Raw genomic sequence first — 15,442 nt, forward strand, 5'->3', positions numbered from 1 at the left:
ACAGGACTGGACATTGTGTCGTGACACCAAGTCTAATGTTTAGAACAGATGCATATCCCATGAGGGATATCCAAAAATTGTGGGGACTGATGACCATCTTTGCTTTATGGCTGTAAGGTAGGGTTATACATCCAAGGGATACATAGTTTGCAATCCTGAGAATGCCTAGAGTGAGACTGCCTACTAGATATGGGTAGGGGTCACTATGTGCAGATATGGCCACCATTATGTGGGTATGTGCTGGTAAAGTTTCTGTACATGTGTATTGCACATTTTAATGTTCACATGTTTGTGGGATTGTATTGCGGATGTGTATATCTGTTCTTTGGTTATCTTCCTGATTCACACACCGCTCCCTCATAGACCTCCAGTTCACCTATTGTGCATCCAACCCAGTCTCCCATTGGTGATATATTACATTACCCATCACACCCACCCCCATATTCCACAATCAACATTCATCCCTTCTCTAGTTGATGGCCCATGGCACAGTCAACAGAACACATTGCGTACACTACATATCTCTGGGACCAATATGGTTGTGAGGTCGACACTAACATTTCAGATCAACCACATGCTGTACGTCACGCACATAGGTACTTGCAAATACTTATCTTTTATGACATGGTAGGTAGACCCGGGTAAAACCCGTTCATCTATGGGCCGTCCAGGCAAGGACGTCTTGGACCGCAAATGGGCAGATATTGGAAGGATGCTCTGACCATTGGTAGGGTTGCCACCTTTTCATATGACCTGGATGGGACATTTTCGTGGCAGACATCTGCGTTTACAGGCCAACACATACCCACGGTCACTACAAAGGATAGTACTTTAGTTTCATGCCTACATATAAGCTTTTATTGTTGTGGCGGTGCAGTTGCTTATTCTGTTTTCTTTACTTGCTTATTCTGTTTTTTGTAACATATAAGTATTTTATATACGGACATACATACTGCATGGGACTATTTCACAACATATGGGACATAATTATGTCCTACTATCACAGGACATTTCACATTTATTATGAATATGGTATGGACACACCTGCCTAGAGGGGGACTGTCCCTCACAATGTGTGACAGGTGGTAACCCATACCATTGGGCTAGACTTGGCAATTGGCAGCGTGCTAACATGATGCATTTCGCTTTCACTTGGTATAACTAGCGACACTACAATGGAATACAGGCACGGGTTTTAAATATCTTTGCTCGAGGGACGGGGACTCAGTATTCAGCTACGTGCCTTTGTGTTTACTTCTTATTGTGATGTTCGCAAGTTGTCTTGTATGCTTTGCATACATTTCAGTATCCACGGACACTGACAGGAGTGATTAGTATTGGAGGCAGGCTGTACTAGTCAGCATTTTAGGTTGCGCATATGCAGCCGACATGATCACGTCTCTGGGCAGAGCTTGGACACGCCCCCTGCACTTGTACTCATTTCCTATGCACGTGGCCATTACGGCAGCGTGCCTTCATTAATATGCATGTGGTGCTGCTGCGCCATCTCTATGCCGCACGGTTGGTGCAAGGCTAATGCCGTCCTTGCATCAAGCTTCGTGAATCCTGGGGTATATGTTATGCATATATTAACTAGCTGATACAGAAGTATGTGTTGAACAGTACTGACCTTCAAGGATGTGTCCACAGTGTACCCTACTGGAAAGGAACAGAAATGCATATAAACTATATACCTGTGCAAATGTATGTTTTAATTGTAGAAACTGGAACATACAGAGTTAACTTGCAAAGATTTAAGAAAATAAGTTGAAATTAAATTATTTTACGATTGTGTTGTAAAAGTTAGTTTCAATGCAGCAAGGCGACAGGATGTTTAGAACTAGGGTGCCTTCTGTAAGTGTTATATTGTTTTATGTCTTCTAGCAACAGCAAACATCTGAAGGCTATGTATTTTTCACAAGGAGATGTCAAATGCTACAATGGGGGGTCTGGCTTGGGAACTTAAGTTAGGTGACAAAAAGTGATGTCATCCAAGCTAACCCAGCAGTAATATTTGATATTAATTTAAGAATTCTCTCAGACAGAGACTGTGCATTTTGTATTTTGTCTTGGACCTAGCAAGAACATCCACTCATCATCATCATCTACACTTGCCTTGCTGTAAGTAAGATTTAGGGCATAGTATCTCACTTAGATATAGATAGGAATATAGTAAAGATTAGTATAGATGTTTTCTGTATTTCTTTGAGACTGTCTTGAAATGTTGTTTTAAAATATTTCCTATGATTTTGAACTTTGAAGTTACTGTGTTGATTGATTATTGTCTTGTTCTTTTATTATTTATTATTAAATATATTTAAACCTATTTTTGTGGCTGATATTTGTAAGACATATTTAAGCTCTAGAGTACTTGCATATGTCCAGGCCACTCCTAAATAGCCTTGCAAGTCTTGGTCAGACTACCATTTGGATAATAGTATCATTCCACAGTAGGATTGGACACCCTTTGTAAGGGCCTTATAGTACCTGATAAGTAGAGGTTGATGGCAGTGGAAACTACCCTATAGTCTGGGCAGAAGGGGGCATAGCTAGTAAACCTGTGCCAGCCTTCCCCAAGTGTGTGTGTGTCAGCCACTTGGGCAGGGACATGAAGCACTGGTTGGACACAGAGGGCACTGTAGGTTTTGGCTGGCCCCTCAGCTGAGATCTTAACCCTATAGCTGTGTCAGTGGGGAGTCTTATTGGGGATTTGAAGAAAGAGGGAGAAACCAGCCCCAGACTGACTGTGATCTCTGTGTGCTCTTAAGGGAAATTGCACTTTATTGTGTGTGTACTTGTCATCCTCCCAGTGGGTATGTCCCCTAGCTGTTGCCAGTGGTGAAGATTGAGGCTCCTTGATTACTGGGCCAGTGCAGAGATGTCACATGGAGTACAGGAGGAACTGCAGACATCTTCTTCCTGTACCAGAATCATCGTCATCATTGCAATCACAACATTGTTTCTGTGATGCGAACTCTAAATCAAAGAGTGAGTCAGACACTGTTTCCAGACCAGAATGTGTTCAAAGTTCTGACTCCATTCTTGAGAGTGATTCGAACATTCCACAGGTCAACCATTTTACAGAAACTGTTCCAGTTGCTAAAGCTGAATCCCAGTTTTATGTCACATGATATGGATGAGTATTTAAGCCAAGTGTGAAATACACAGCAACATGGGCTTGGTTGTACATACATGTGTATTTAGTGTTGTATAATGCACAACTATGGATTACATGTGATTTCTGCATGCCAAATAGTCTCATAACAATTGCATGATCTATTTCTCAAAGAGGAAGGATGTAGATCATAGTGTAAAGTGTGTGCTTTATTTTTAAGAAGCATGCGAGGCTGTACGTGCATGTATAAATTCCCAGACATGTGCAATCCCTAGTGCTATCTTGAATGAGCAGCCACCAAAGAGTGAGCATGCATGATCACAGTTGTTAGTTTTCATATAAATTACTGAGCTAGTTAGCAAGTCTTTATAGTGATGTGTTTGTATAAAATAAAGCTGCCTGAACAGAACCCACGAAGACTCTTCTTTTGTGTCCTCACACAAAAGTGACACTTTACAAATACCTTTTCAACACAAACATCTGCACAAATCAGTTTGATATACACATGGCATACAGTTCTAATACATGTGTAACACCAGCATCTTGCATGACATACAGTTCTAATACATTTATAACACCAGCAGCTTGTATAAATCAGTTTACAAATGACACGTAATTATTTACAAAATTCCAGCTAGCTGTGCTGGCAGTACCTTCTTTCGTCACAATTATGTTTACACAAAAGAAAATATAAAAATAGTCAGTGTGAAGTTACAAGCAGAGCAATGAGATTTCTTTTTATAATGCTGGCAGTGAATCACTGTCAGATGGAGGAACTGAATATGCTGGGATTACTTTTGCAACCAAAGGGGTAGAGACAAGACAAGATAGGTTTCCTGCATGTGGGGACATTTGATGGAGACTGAATGTTAAATTCATAGTGATTACCATACAGTCCTACAAAAACATAATGAAAGAGTGCTATAGCATTGTCACTGATGATGGCCTGACTGTGTGGGAAAAATAAGAAAAAGAAATGAACATTGGAAATGCACACATCAGCAACCCACTATTATCACACAGTCCCAGATTTGTCAAGACTGACCTCTCTACGTTTTTCATCAAAAACAAAGTGCAACGTAAGGAAAAGTATCATCCTAGGAGTAGAGGTAACTCTGCCATGATGACAGGAATACTGCAAAAATAAAAGGGATCTTGAAAATGACAGTGGCAAGAGTTGACACTGAAGGTAAGATGTCACCAGTGACAAATGATTGTTTGAAAAAAATGTTGAAAATAAGAATAAAACACATGTACTTGTACATGTATACCAGTCAAACTGTTCTCCTCATGTAACAGTAAAATACTGATCTAGTCTACAGGATCTCACTCCACATCTTATTTGTTTGTATTTTTGCTCGTGTAATCAGATTAGTCCAGCTAGACAGACCTTATTCACAAGTTAAGACCATGGAGAACAGTTCCAATGAATATGAACATACTGTAAAGTGGATGGCAAGACTATAAATGCCCTAGGGCAGATAGCTTAGTATCTACCTATTAACCTATGAACCTATAAAAGCATCAAGAAAGCTGCAAAACTGCCAAATAATTAAACACAAAGGATAAGTAATGTTAGGAATGAGAGTAGACGATGTAATAAAGGAATTATACTGTAGGAGGATATGTCATAGCTGCCTGTGATTACGTAAGGTACATCTACGCTTTTTTTTGACTAGGTCATTAACTTACCAAGACATTCTTTGGCTCACCCTGGGAGTAATTGTATACAGTAACAGTTTCTACTGTGATTATATAAAGTAACATAGCTACGTATATTTTTGTAGACTAAAACTGTAAAAGCAACGCTTGAAGAGAGTGCATAATGTTCTGTAAGCAATGTTCTAACAGTATTAAGATATTCTGGTAGTGAGCAAACAGGAATAAACATATATGTATTAAATTTTTATTTAACAATTGTTGACTGGGAAAGTCAGACTAGGACAGAGTTTATGTTCAGCAGAGGCCCAGGGAGAAACACTCCAGATGAATGTGTTTGGAATATAAGATAATAGGCAGTATAGCATATTGCATGCAATTGTTTGGCTTTGTGATGTACAGAGACAAAGCTCCAGCTACAACCCAGATGATCTGAGTTCAGTTAGTGGCCCACGTGCTGAAGAAACAGACAAGGAGTAGAGGAAGTAGAAGCCATGCCTGCTCATCACTTCCAAGGAGGGAGGAGGGTTAGAGGTGTGCAATGGGAGCAGTGTTGCCGGAAACTTTTTCCTGGTGGAGAGGAAAATAAACTGGCACATCTGCATATAATTCAGGCAGGCTGCTGAGGCTCACAACACCTCCTGGAAAGGGGCAACTCTTTCAAAATCCAATTCATGCTCATCCATTGACTGCAAGCTAGTGTATGAGATTGATGCACAAAAGAAAAATCCTCTGATATCTGCCTGGATAATGACTGAAGCATGATCACAAAGTGGGTGTCCAGATGGATGACAGATAATGAGAAAACCAAAAAAAAAATTAACAAAAAAGTACAATTTTTATGATGGGTGGATTGGTTGGGAGAGGCGGAAAGTAGATGGAAATGTTTAGGGATACAAACAGTGTTGACCTTAACATAGACAGTTTAGTACAATTACTGGAATTTTATATATATATATATATATACATCTATATATATATATATATATATATATATATATATATATATATATATATATATATACATATACATATATATATATATCTATTTATATATATATATATATATATATATATATATATATATATATATATATATATATATATATATATATATATATATATATATGGTTCTACCTGAGATAGCCGATAGCTGATTTCACCGACAACAAATTTCCGAGCGCCAGAAGATCGACAATCCGGAAGACCGACGCTACGGATCAAAACACCGACGCCGAGGATACTGACTTGGAAAAAGGCTGTGTAAGTATGCGGTGGTGACGGACGTTAGGGTGCGAGTAAGGTAAGTGTGGATATTGACGGTCTGTGGGGATAGGGGTGGGTTTAGTGATTTAGGGTCAGTGCGCAGGTTAGGTAAGTGTGCGGTAGTGATAGTGTTTGGGTTAGGGGCGGGTTAAGTGAGTTAGGGTTAGGGCCTGTGTTAGGTAAGTGTGCTGTAGTAGTATTTTTTGGGTTAGGGGCAGGTTAAGTGAGTTAGGGTTAGGGCCCGTGTTAGGTAAGTGTGCGGTAGTAGTATTTTTTGGGTTAGGGGTGGGTTAAGTGAGTTAGGGTTAGGGCGCGGGTTAGCTGAGTGTGCGATAGTGACGGACCTTAGGGTAAGGGTTTGGGTTAGGGTTGTAGATAGTTGTGTATGTGAGGTTTAGTGTGGGTTTGTGAGGATTTTGGTGTGCTTGTGTTGTGTGTGTGGTTTTTGGACAGGGGATGTGTTTTGTTAGTTGATTGTTGTTATTGTGGTGTGTGCAGCGTATGAGGTTTCGTGTTTGTGGACCGTCGGTTATTTGATTGTCAGGCATGTGAGTTTCGTGTTTATGGTTTGTCGATTATGTGGTGTCGATGTTTGTGTTGTCGGTGTTTTGCAGTGTCGGTTATGTTTAAGACACTGATATCTAGAAATGTCTTGAAGTTTTTTGCAGCAAATAAGACTAAAGGAAGCTTAAATGTTTATGTGTGAGTGCAGTAGTGGCTGGTGACTTTAAATCAAAGGGGGCTGCAGGAGACAGCTGAATTGGTGGGTCCAATGGGAAGGAGTGCAGCCAACTAGAAAGGGGAGGGGCTATGCTCAAAATCACAAAAACTGGAACTTTAATTAAATACGCTGCCCTGGGTGCCAAACCATCATTATGAGAGTCCAAGCAAGACAAAATGAAGTGTAGAAGAAAAAAATATTTCAATGCATTGGCTGCATGACAGCTTACTTAATATCTAGATGGAAACAAAAAGGTTGCAAGGCATAAAAAAATACTTTTTAAATATATTACTGGAATGATAGTCAAAATCAAGTATAAGAAAAACAGTCAACTCAAACCACTTATCCTTGCACTGCAGTTCTAATTATAATTTATATTCAGCTTTATAAAAGTACTAAGTAACATGCTGAATGTAGCAATCTCTGTGATACCCCCACTTGTAAAAAATGTTTCTTATCCAAAAAAAAACTGCTACCTGACAACTATCTACTTGTTTCATGGGGAAAACATTATCAAAGTAAAAAATGAACAGCAAACAAGAGACAAGCTCAAAATAAATTACTTAAAGGATTACTGCACAGGCTATGGACCACACATGATAGATTGGCATTCTGTTTAGTTTACGGGTAAAGCCTGCAAAGATGACTGCAAGTCTCCAACAAAGGTAATGAGCTTCTTAAAATAATGTAATCCTGTCCTTTATTACAAATAATGTCATGTGTGTTTCAATACCCAAGGCTTATACATTATTTAGTTATGTAAGTATTCTCTGCATGGCAACAACAAAAAGGCTTCCAGTGTTTGTAATTCTTTAACAGTATGCTTATTAAAGCTTACTTGCATCTTACAATCTCAGACAAGCTTACCTAATGGTCATGAAAGCATTGCTACTTAAACACAGAGCAACAGGCACTTTCTGAATAATAAGTAGCATAAATCAACAGTATAAAAATATGACAGAAAACCAGAACATTCTGCAAAATCAAGCAAGGACAGATGAAAAGCCATTGTAGTACTTGTGTCTACTCTGCACACTTACACTGCATAACTGCTCCTTGCCTTGCTTGGACACATCCAGAGACACTACCTAGGGGAGTGGGGTGCAACCAGTATGTCACAATTTGAAATGTCTCTGGCTGACTGTGATGGCCCTGACACATTTGTCATACCTGTCAACCTCAGAGCAAGAAGCCTGGACAAAGCCATGCATAGAAATGGGACAAAGGCCCAAAATAAGGACAATATTTAAATATTGCTCTTATAAACTTTCTAATAGAATAGTAGGTCTTGCATTAGTATGAATTTTCTGAAGGGCATGAAATCTGAAACTCAAATGTCTGTCATTATTTCCTAACTTCAGTCTTTAATGATTTGCCTCTAATTTGCCAGAAAACCACGGTTTTATGAAAAATGGACCAAAAATGTGATGCAAAAATATAAAGTAGCCACACAATACAGCTGGGAACCTGTCAAAGAAAGGACACCTTTTTAATATTAGTACTGTTAATTTGAACAGCTGACAAAATAAACAAATCTACATGCATTTCTGAAATAAAAGTAATCTATAACTCTGATTATTACAGTTATTTATTAATTGTAAACCCTCCATGTTTTCTTCCAAAAATGTCATTTTGTGGAGGGATTATTAGAGGGAGAGGAACATTTTGAGCCAAAATTGGGGACATTTGAGAGGTTTGGATATGCCTAATTCTATAAAGCAATTTATTTGCACATACCTCTCAACCTGTTAATGCAGGAAATCTGGACAAGGCCAGATATATTGGGGGGAACATACAAACAGTATTAAATATTGCACTTGTATAAACTTAGTTGATAAAATAACAGGTCTTGCTTTAGCATGCACTTTTCTGAAGGTTATGAAGTCTGAAACTCGATGTCTGTCATTATTTAGTGACTTAATTCCTAAATGATTTGCCAGAAAACCACAAATTTTATGAGGAACAAACTAAAAATAAGAAGCAAAAATCTATTCATTCTGTGAAAATCTGGACAGTTGAGAGGTATAGTTCAGTTGGGGCTGTCTTTGAGTTTTCCGCCCTTCCCCCTCACAAAATCATGGTTGAATGAAGCCTCCCCCATGCAGCCATTCTAGTGCCCCTTTACTTGGCTAATTCACCCCATTTACCATAAACACTGTAATGTGCATACTGCTTTACTTCTATGATGATTTGGATTTCATTTGAAAGTTTTATTTTGCATTTTATGACACAAACACTAAAACATATGCTAAACAATGCATTGCAGTTTCACAATAAAAATAGACTTAGCATTAAAACTTTTCTACCTTTGAAACTCACATTCATTGAAACAGCATTGAAATCCACATTCAAAGAAAATACATTTGGCTAGTATAAATATTAACTTTGGACTGTTTTCAAGTGATAGGCCACTTGCACACAAGATATACATGTGTTGTGTGATACACCTTCCTGATTGTATTAAATTATATCCCTTGTATAATACAGTACAGTTGTTAGAGGGTGTTTTAAATTTGTTGTTTTTGAACATTTTTTCCAGTAAACAATGAAACAAAATGCATGCAGCAATAATGACAAAACTGCCCAAATGAGAACATTTCCATCATAAAAGTCTACTTTCACCAGTATCAGTAAATATGCACAATTTCTGCAGGAAGTAAAATTCATCTATAATATTCCACATTAAAGAGATCTGTAACTAATGAAGAGGTTGCTGCTAGCAAACAACTTTATATTTCATTGTTTCATCTACAAATAAAGTGCCTCTATCTTCGCCAAAGAGGACATTATCAGTACGGCAGCATCCACTCCCTGTGGGAGTAGAACCCACAGCCTTCTGCATCAAAAGCAAATACACTACCTGTTGTGCTATTAACAATGCAAGCAGACTTAGCATAAGCAGCACTAAACTTCTCTTCCCCTGCAGGTCTCAGCTCCTTGTAAAATCTACTCGACACTCAACTGTATCTCTCAAATTCACAGCACAAGAAATTTGGAAAAAGCCAAAATTTATTGGGAGGGGACAAAAGCCCGAAAACCAGGGACACATTTTAAACATTGCTTGTATAATCCTGGAAAGTTGCTAATACAAAATGCTGTGTTACCACCATAAATTTCACTGCCAAGTTTTGAACCCAGGACCCTGTGCAAAACAGTCAGAGCAACATACCACTATGCCAAAATCAGCTGTTTTATGAAAGAGAGGAAGACTAAAACTTAAATGGTTACCATTTAGTGAATTAATTTCTCACCATAGCACAAAACACCTGGACAAAGCCAGTAATGGGGGAATACAGCCCTCAAACATATTGAGTGAATTCAATTCTCACCATAGCTCTCAACCTTAGCATAAAAAACCTGGACGAAGCCAATAATGGGGGAATACAGTCCCAAAAATAGGGACAAATTTCAAATATTCATCTTACCGGGCCTCTGCTGAAAATGGACATATATCCAATTAGACTAGCCCGGTCAAGAAATGTAAAATAAATAAAATAAATATATGGAAAATTGCTAGAATAAAAGGCTTTGTGTTACTATGTACTTTCTGAAGAATATGAAGTCTGAAATTCAAATGCCTGTCAATTTTATTTATTTAACATTTGTTAACCAGGAAAGCCTGACTTGTAACAAAAGCCAATTTTCAGCAGAGGCCCAGAGAGAAATACTGCAGACACGTCTTTATAACATGGGAGGACACCAGAAAAAACACACACAAACACAGGGAGGACATGCAGACTCCTCACAGAAGGCACCCCAGCCAAGAATCAACCAACAGAACCTCTAGCTGTGAGGCAACAATGCGACCACTGCAGCATCAGCTATCTAAGGAATTAAAAATTCAGAAACCACAGATTTTATGATGAACAGAACCAAACAAAATAGGAGGCAAAAATCTGAAAAAGATCCACAGATGGTGGTGGGTAGGGAATTCAGGCTCTTGTTACCTAAACCGAGGTACAGGGCTCAAGCCTGAGGTATTCTATAACCACCACCAAAAGATGAACTGGGGCATTTCACACACACACATGGATAGGTATAGTTAGAGTTTGTTGTTTGTGTTGTCCAGGACAAATGGGGTGTAGAAATAGTGAGTGGATGAGGCTTTAGGGGGTCAATTACAGTTGCACAGATGGCTGGTGAAATGGTATGTTTTAAGTAGGCTTTTGAAGGAAGGTGTGAAGTTTTGTAGTCTGAGGTCAGGCGGAAGGTTGTTCCATATTTTTGCTATTTCATGGGCAAATAGTGATTTCCCCAGAGTTGTTTTTGCATGTGATGGTTTCAATTAAGGCTTTGTTGGAGGACCAAAGTTGTCTGTTTGAATTGTAGAAGTTCAGCATGCCAGTCAGGTCAGGGGTTTTCTCGGGATAGTACAGAATTAGATGAGCTAGGCTGAGTTGATGGTACCTTAATAGGTTCAGAAATTCAAGCCAGTGCAAGGCTTATAGGGAAAGGCAATGGTGGGATCATGATTTGGCATTGGTAGCAAATCTATCGATTTTGTTGTAACAGATGGAAAGTTAATTAAGGTCAGTTTTGTAAAGATTAGTTAGAATTGGGGATGCATAAAGTAGAGTAGATAGGAGGTGGGTCCTGGCTATTGCAATTCGAGATTCGGTGGTTACATAACTTTTATAGCGATAGAGGGAACCCAGCTTTTGGTGGACTTTAGTGATGATTGTTGTTATGTCCTTTGTGAATTTGAGTTGCTGGTCAATGGTAACTCCTAGGAGTTTAGCCTCAGTGACAGGGGTGATTTGGGTTTTGTTGGTGGAGAGTATAGAGAAGGTAAGGTTGGTCATTTTAGTAGAGTGGAATAGCATTAGTTGTGTTTTCTTAGGATTTAGTATGAGTTGTGAGCTGTTAAGCCAGTTCTCTATTTCAGAGAAGGCTTCTTGGGCTTTTTGTTGGAGAAGTTGGATGTTGGGTGCAGAGCATATGAGAGTTGTGTCGTCAGCGTATTGGACTATGTCGGCTTTAGAGGTAGCTGAGTGCAGTTGATTTGTGAAGATATTAAAAAGAAGGGGTCCTAGGACTGATCCTTGTGGCACTCCTAAGGAGGTTATATGTGTATATGTGCTTGCATTTCTGTGTGCACACTTTTATAATGATATACAAAGATGGATGTATATGTGTGTATCTACATGCATGAATATAAATAATATACATGAGTATATGTGCATGCACATGTGTCTGTGAGTATCTAGATGCAAGTATATAAATAACATATATGTGTGTGTGTGTGTGTGTGTGTGTGTGTGTGTGTGTGTGTGTGTGTGTGTGTGTGTGTGTGTGTGTGTGTGTGTGTGTGTGTGTCTTTCCATGTATGCACGAGAGAGAGATGTCAGAGAACTGCTTGCTTTTCCCTTTTCTTGCTGTAGTCTCAGACTCTTCCTGAAAACTGACAAAGCATGGATCACTTTTAATATTCTGCTGTCACTCACAAAGACTGAAGTATACCTCTGAACTAAGGGAATATTAGTTTTACCCTCTACACACTGATTCTAAATTAGTTCTGTCTGAATCTATTGCACTATGAATGCAGTTTAAGGAAGAGGTACTTCAAATGCCATGTTTTCCAATTTAAGAAGATTTGCTTAGTGTTTAACTTCACTACAGCTGAACCAAATTTATGCAGGTAGGCTCAGTACTTAAAGTATTTCCATGAGCTGATAAGACTGAAATGCCCTGGAAAATGTTGCCGTGTTTTTTTTCTTCATGCTCCATAACAGATACTGTTTGGCTATTTTCAGTGTTTACTAAGCACAGCTTAACTTAAATGCACCTTTCTACTTGTATTATGTTTCTATGAAAATAAAGTACTGTATTTAATTTAAAACATCCAAAGTGAGGCCGTGGGCATCTCCACATGCATCCCTTGAATCATTAGTTCAAAGCCTGAGTTGGATGAAGCTACAAGATGGTGCCAACTATTTTTATTTACATTTCAAATTTACTTTGAGCACCTAAACTCTATCTTTTTATTTTATATTTTACTTCTTTGCTGACCAGTTAAGCCCACTGGTCAGATTGTCATTTACAGGGGTAACATGTCAGTATTGTCACTCTAGCAGGTAAATGAATGTAGAAGGCATCAAGCCCTGAACCACGAGTATGGAAAGGTGCTCAGCAACAGCTCAGAGCTTTAGTTCATTGTGAGGCAGCATTTGAGAGTATAGTTCCCTTTCAGGTGATGTAGTGATCTAGTCTTTCTTCTTTTTAGTGTTTTGCATAGGGTTATAGAATGAAAATGTAAAATCCAGTTTTAGCTGAAGCCTTGTGTAACATTTCAAATTCCATCACAGTTTACATTTTACATGGCAATAACTTTCAGGTGTGTGGTGTGGGGAAATGGATTTGCATATGTGAGTCTGTGTGTGTGTGTGTGTGTGTGTGTGTGTGTGTGTGTGTGTGTGTGTGTGTGTGTGTGTGTGTGTGTGTGTGTGTGTGTGTGTGTGTGTGTGTGTGTGTGTGTGTGTGTGTGTGTGTGTGTGTGTGTGTGTGTGTGTGTGTGTGTGTGTGTGTGCGTGTGTGTCTATGTCTGCATGTGTGTCTGTATCTCTGTGTGCATTACATCTGTGTGTGCTTTTGTGTGAGTATGTCAGTGTCTATATCTGTGTCTCAGCATGCGCATGTGTCTGCACGTCTCTGCATGTCTGTGTATGTACACAATAATGACATGATATTACATGTGGTACAGCAAGATAGGGAAGAAAGAAATGTAAGAGGTATAGTTCCAGTTCTCAGCCCAGTGATATTTAGAATGTCCTACAATACAAATTCTTTCCATAACAAGAGAACTGCTGCTAACTGCAACATTTAACAAGGGTGCTGTTCCCAAACCACACAGTATTTCTACAGGATGTCTGAGTAAACATGCATACAGACATTTCTTTCCTTGCAGGGATGTCTTACCAGTGATTGGCATTTCTTAAAAACTACACAATCTGGCTGACATGTCCTGCCAAGGGTATACTTCAAAACATCTAAAACCCATAACATCTAATTTCATAACATTGAGACCAGAGCATCTAAAACCCAAAACATCTAATTTTGACTGTATACTCTTTTTTTTTTTTTTTTTTTTTTTTTCCCCCGGGAAAAAAATTCGCTGATCTGTTCCTTTACTGTTTTCAGCTTTCAGACTTTGAAGTTCGATATATCAGCGTTTGCTGATGTGATATAGACTCCATATAGGCAATATGTTATACAGTAAACTCTTGTTTAACCGACACACATGGGGATTGGTAGATACCAGATAACTGTAGTTTCTAGTTGCTTGAGAGTTACTTTTAAAAATAGGCCTGATTAATATTGTACCCTACACTCTTTGCTTTGACTTGTTCTTAGGTTGGGGAGGGAGGACGTAAGGTATGTTTCTGCGGGGGGGGGGGACAGAAAGTGCAACAAATGAAAATTGTGCTGTATTTCAATTTTTTTTTCATTTGCTTAAGAGTTCTGGTTGCTTGAATTCTGGTTAACTGAGAGTTTACTGTACTTCACTCTGTTAACTAACGTTAGTCTGAATATTGACAATCCTCTATATGCTTTGACATGATCCTACAGTATTTCAGTGGGAAGTGCAGACATGTGACTTCATTTGGTCCATATCAAGTTTGTTAAGCTGTTCTGTGATAGTTTGCTTTAAAGTTAGATTACAGAGTACTGCTGATTCATTTTCTTCTTTGCATTTTTAGTTGTGATACCTTATGCTTCAGCTGATTCTCTCTCTCTCTCTATCCCTGTAGCATTTTAATTGTAACTCCTTATCGGATTATACCAATATACTACTTTCTGTAGTAACTTTAATTTGCTTACCTTAACTACTGCTAATTCGGATTGACAAAAGCAGTTAAAACCCATTTATTATATGTTGCATTTGCTGTCTCTATATTTGGAAAATCTATTTATTTATGATCTCTTTGTTCCCCACATGTTCATAGTCCATATCGTCACCAAGATAAATATATCATTTACCATTTTTAGAACGTTGGTGCTAACTAGCATGTTTTTCTTCTGTGATGCATTTTATTGAGGGACTATGTTGTTTGTAAAGCCCATACAACTCTGCAGATGAGAGGCTGATTAAATTAATCACACATTTCATTCTTATGGGGACATCTCATCACTGTTAGGAATACCTTACAGGTATGGTCTACTCTAAAAGGTGAAGTTGGTGGAGATTATATCACTATGGGCCTTGAGCCGTGAGAATGCTTGAGACTTATTGTCATATTTATAGTATAAATGTTGCCTCTGTGTGATATATTTTGTAATACTGTACTACTACCTTACACATTTCTTTGGCTACATTTTGCATTAGTTACTAACACAAACTGGTTGACTGATCTGTATTGTTCTTAGCCTAGAGGGATATGTTTCCTGTTATATACAGCGCAGACTGCAGTAACCTCCTGCTCTAGATATAATGATATGCTGGTGTATTTATCTGACTGACAGTAGTTGCTTTAGGGTACTACTGCATGTTATGCATGTACGGTACACTGCGTGAAAAAGATATCAGTATTATTTTCATTTATGCATGTATTATACACAGTCTGAAACAAACTTCATTATAGTTTTCACTCACATGCTTTTGCAAACATATCAATAGGTAGATGATAAATATTTTAATGCAACTTATGAATTATAGCACTGGGACTTTTTTACTAACTTTCATT

Source organism: Protopterus annectens, chromosome 1.part1, assembly GCF_019279795.1.
Source record: "Protopterus annectens isolate FY-2018-M chromosome 1.part1, PAN1.0, whole genome shotgun sequence".
Classification (NCBI taxonomy): domain Eukaryota; kingdom Metazoa; phylum Chordata; order Ceratodontiformes; family Protopteridae; genus Protopterus; species Protopterus annectens.